Source organism: Haliotis rufescens, unplaced genomic scaffold (genome assembly GCF_023055435.1).
Source record: "Haliotis rufescens isolate VD_foot unplaced genomic scaffold, xgHalRufe1.0.p SCAF_2, whole genome shotgun sequence".
Lineage (NCBI taxonomy): Eukaryota > Metazoa > Mollusca > Gastropoda > Lepetellida > Haliotidae > Haliotis > Haliotis rufescens.
The window spans coordinates 10,218,551-10,224,566 of NW_025963890.1; positions in this window are offsets into that span (position 1 = coordinate 10,218,551).

Below are 6,016 nucleotides of genomic sequence, written 5' to 3' on the forward strand. Positions count from 1 at the left end.
AAGGCTATTCCGAACTAATCTGAATGCAATCTCATTAAAATCAGATCTTAGTTTTCGCTACCGCTAAACAAAGATCTGAGGACATTCCATTATGGGTCATGTCAGAACGACCTTTCACGAATTTTGACCGACCAATGAAATGACTGACAAGAAATCGACATTAGCCAATCAGACGGCAGCTTTCTCGAGCTTTACGACACTAGTTTCAAACTGGCCACTACGCTTCAAAACATATTTTGACGTATTCTCGATTAAAAAAAACAAACTGATAAGAACATTCTGGAATGGCTTATAGATGGCCTAGATTGTATTGATATAATAATAAAACCCGTAACTGTCGTTTGGAATACCCCGTGTTAAATATTTCGTGGTTGCATGATTAGAAAACACATTCCGACTGTCACTTTCATGATCTGGTAAGCGACGCTCTGGTTGGTTGGATGAAAGGTCGTTCTGACATGACCCTTAATGGAATGTCCTCAGATCTTTGTTTAGCGACAGCGAGTACTAAGATCTGATTTTAATGAGATTGATCTGAATGCGTTTGTTCAAATTACTCGTGCAATTTGCTGCAGATGTAAAACTGATCTGGACAGTCATTCCATACAACAACAAAAAAACCAGCCTGTAGTGAAAAACCTTTATTACATATTTACACGGTATGGTATACAAGCAGACAACTTGGGTCATATACACATACACATCATCTTATGTACAGCTATGGCAATACGGAATGATAAAGAATACTGAAAGACATGACTTGAAAATACGAATATGAGTGGAAGCACGCTTGGAAGTCTGACAAGATCAACATACAACTGACCATCAATACAGTTATTTATGAATACATAGGACATCCATATATAGCAGTATCAGTACGTCAATGTTTAGAAGTATTAAAACATCAATATTTAGAAGTACTATAACATCCATATATGGAAGTACCAGAGCCTCCAAATATATAAGTACCAATACATCCATAAACAGAAGTACCAGAACATCCATATATAGAAGTATCAGAACTGTCATATATAGAAGTACTAGACCATCCATTTATAGAAGTACCAGACCATCCATTTATAGAAGTACCAGAACATCCATATATAGAAGTACCAGAACATCCATATATAGAAGTACCAGACCATCCATTTATAGAAGTACCAGAACATCCATATATATAAGTACCAGACCATCCATTTATAGAAGTACCAGAACATCCATATATAGAAGTACCAGAACATTCATATAATAGATGTACCAGAACATCCATATATAGAAGTACCAGGACATCCATATATAGAAGTACCAGAACTGTCATATATAGAAGTACCAGACCATCCATATAAAGAAGTACCAGACCATCCATATATAGAAGTACCAAAACTGCGATATACAGAGGTACTAGACCATCCATATATAGAAGTATCTGAACTGCCATATATAGAAGTTCCAGAACATCCATATATAGAAGTACCAGAACATCCATATATAGAAGTACCAGAACATCCATATTTCGAAGTACCAAACCAACCAGACCATCCATATAGAGAAGTACCAGACCATCCATATATAGAAGTACCAGACCATCCATGTATAGAAGAACCAGACCAATCATAACATCCATATATAGAAGTACCAGAACTGCCATATATAGAAGTACCAGAACTGCCATATATAGAAGTATCAGACCTCCTGGTACAAAACAGAAGATATTCCTCATATGAAATAATGAAACAAAATAAAGGAGTGGAAAACTGAAGAAGCTCTACTTTAGGCTATTGTGTTACATGATTCAAAGTCAAGCAGTCAGTTGAAAACCTCTCCCATAGTGAACAACTACAAATCGAACAGCAGAGACTGACAGGAGACACAAAGTTGAAGACCCCATACTGGACACACACAGAATCAGACACACACATCTGAAGGTTCTTTTCCCAAACTTGTTTGTTAGTTTATTGTTTAACGCCACATGCAGCAATATTCCAGGTATTTGACGGTGGTCTGTAAATAATCGAGTCTGGACCAGACAATCCAGTGATTAATATCATGAGCATTGATCTACACAATGGGATACGATGACATGCATCAACCAAGTCAGTGAGCCTGACCACCTGATCCCTGTGACAAGCATGGTCGCCTTTTACGGCAAGCATAGGTTGATGAACGCCTATTCTAACCGGATCTTCACAGGTCCAAGCACATGTAGACAGATGGCTATATTGTTGGAGGTGAAATAGTCATCATTATGCATCATTTATGTATGGTACATAAGAGAAAGTAATGTGTTTGGTCCTCAACCCATTATATAATATCACATAAGCTACAATGAACTTCACCGATTATATAGCATAACTTTTGACCAGTCATGTGAGTCAGATTATGTGCCCTATATCAATAAAATAACATGAGACTAGATTCCTTTGTGCATTTGTATCAGTTAGTATTTGTCATTGAGTATCACGAAAGTTAAATTGTTAAAACGAGGTGGAACAGGTTGTCTTTGAGAAGGACCCACAAAGTTTTTAGGCACAGGATCACTTGATATGTTGAATTAGGGGATAAACAAAACTTCATCTTGACCCCTTAGGTTTAAACTGGAGGTTTCAAATGTTAACTTCCATGCATTGAATACTCAATAACACCCTCAAATCTGCAAACATAATGTTTATCGACAATGTAAAATACAAAAGTAATTTTCTGTAGAACTCTTCTGTCTTTGCGAACTCAGAATGTGGAGAAAACAACTGCATTGAAAGCGTTCAATATTGATCAAACTTAATGTGATATTATTGAGGCATCCATTTTGCCAAACAGATTAGCATGTTATTAGAAAAAAAAGATAGAAAAGTATTCATATGCAGTCCAGAAGATTTACGGGAAATTCATTTTACAATATGGTCAGCCAATATGAGAAAACAGACCAACATGGTAAAGGGCCACACTGATGCCATGATGTTTCATTTCAGTGTAATATACCAGCATTCTGTAGTATTGCTCATGACATGTTTCATTTCAATGTACCAGGTAATATACTAGCATATTGGTAGCTGATGATGTTTCATTTTAATTTAATATACTAGTGTATTGGTAGTATAGCTGATGACATATTTGATTCAATGTAATATATTAGCATAGTGGTAGCTATTGTAAGCATGTCAATGTAATATACTAGTATATTGATAGCTGATGACATATCATTTCAATGTAATATACAGTCAAGTCTTGTTAATCCGACATCGTTGGTTGCACATGATTGTGTCGGATTAATGAGTATGTCGGATTAATGAAATGAAGTGATTTGTGATCGAAAATCGGACGTCTTCACGATAGATAATAACCGTGTGTACCTTGTAATAAAATCATTAAAAACGAAATATTAATATTGTTATGTTGTTTATTCATTCATTCCTTAATTTATAATTAATGAATGTGCAAAAATAATAATAATTTTCCCATTTATACATAACAATAGAGACATTACTCACTGAATTAATCACATCAACGACACACGTTTCCTTGTGTAAATGCAAGTGCTACTGTCTTGACAACTTGCTTCATCTACTTAAAATAGTCTTTCAGTGTTGAATGTGCGCTGTTGTATTTGGTGGCAAAAAGTGACATTTCACATTAGTCGTGTCGACAGGTTTGAATAGCTTTTCCTGTTAATTGTTAAGTTAATCTCTGCAGCCAGTGCGTGTCAAAACACGGGGTTGTGTACTCGCGGTCAGATGACCACGGAGTACACTGATCACTGTGTCGGATTAACGAGACTGATTAATGAGTGATTTCGGCAATTCGTTGCAAATTAGGTGTGTCGGAGTCGGAGTGCGAGAATGTCGGATTAACGGGACTAAATAGCACTGATTCAATCGGTTCCCATCATTTGTGTCGGATAAAGCCGAGTGTCGGATTAACGAGTGTCGGATTAACGAGACTTGACTGTAGTAGCATACTGGTAGTATAGCGGTTGACATGATTCATTTTAATGTAATATACTAGTGTCTTAGTAGTATAGCTGATGACATATTTGATTTCGATGTAATATACTAGCATATTGGTAGCTGATGTCATCATGTTTCATGTCAATGTAATATACTAGTATAATGATAGCTGATGACGTTTCATGTCAATGTAATATACTAGCATACTGGTAGTATAGCTGACATCGTTTCATTTCAATGTTATATCCTAGCATATTGGTAGCTGATGACATGTTTCATTTTAATTTAATATACTAGCATATTGGTAGTATAGCTGATGACAAATTTCATTTCAATCAAATACCAATAGCATATTGGTAGTTTACCTTACAGTTTTATGTCAAACCTGTTAAAACATAACTTATTAATCAACACAAATCATTGCCCTGACAAAACCATTGCAAACCTTAACAGTCAAGGGATTATTCACTTGCCTGATTTTGAAACATAAACATGGACAACGATAACAGATTGATACATCGATAAGTAAGTAACAGCACAGATAGGTCACAAGATATTGCAAGGAGATAACCCATGAAACACAGCACCTGCTAAAAGAAATGTCCTTTGTATCATTCCAAAATATTTTCATATCCAACCTTTCTTCAACAAAAGAACATTGGGGGAAGTTCCAACTTCTAAATATTGGCCTTCTGAGGTGATGAAGTAACAGAAGCAGTTGGACAGGATCTACTTGGTTCTACAAGAACAATAGGATAATGATAGTGATAACAGTTAATTCACTGTTAAATAACAATATAGAAAACAATTACTTAGTCCTTTGTTATTTGGGGGAGGTTATCAAAACAACGACTGACATACATGTGGCAAGTTTAAAATTCATTATGTCAGACACAAAAACACGGAAACACATTTCGCTGTTTCCAGGAGATATACCTGCACCAAGACCATAATTGTCTGCATACCTGGCACTATGTATATCCTCACAACACACACACCTGGCACTATGTATCTCCTCATAACACACACACCTGGCACTATGTATCTCCTCACAACACACACACCTGGCACTATGTATCTCCTCATAACACACACACCTGGCACTATGTATCTCCTCACAACACACACACCTGGCACTATGTATCTCCTCACAACACACACACCTGGCAGTATGCATCTATCACAAGACATCCCCCAAGGGTAGAACGGTATAATATATCAGGATTATGTAACAGACTTCAGACAGTGTGCTACCAATATACAATGTTTTATATGATTATTGATGAAAAGCAGTTTTGATTTGTCCTAACTGACTTTGTGAACAATATCCTTCAATCTTATTAAAATCAGATCTTAGTTCTTGCTATTGCTAAACAAAGATCTGAGGAATCTCATTACAGGTAATATCAGAACAACCTTTTGTCTGACCAGTCAGAGTGTCACTTACCAGATTGGGAAAAAGGGTAGTTTGAATGTATTTCTAAACATGCAACCACGAAAAGGTTAACATGACATATTCTAAACAACAGTTATGGGCTGCACAATCGATTCTGTCAAAATCATTATCTATCTCATGCCTCAACTGGGATACATATTTGAAATGGAAGAGACTTTCCTTGGTTGGGGAAGTACTGCCACACAATCTCAGCCATCTATTAGATACATTGTATTCCAGAAGTTTCTGTTGTTCAGTTGTCAAGTTTGAATCTATATTTTTCAAAGTGTTGTCTGGAATGGAATTCAGCAGTTGGACACTAGTGCCATAAAACTTGAGAAATCTGCCTCATGATTGGCTATTGTCATCATCTTGTTAGTTGATTCATTGGCTGGTCAAAGTATGTGAAAGGTCATTTTGAAGTGACCTGTAATGGGATGACCTCAGATCTTAGTGTAGTGGTAGCGAGCACTAAGATCTGATTTGAATGAGATTGCAATATCCTTATGAAAGACTTACAAATCATATTTGGAAATGTCCTCATTATGAAGACATCCTACTTGACAATATCATTGCCATGTCCTAGGTATGTTGACAGTCTACCTGACAATACCATTGTCATGTCCTAGGTATGTTGACA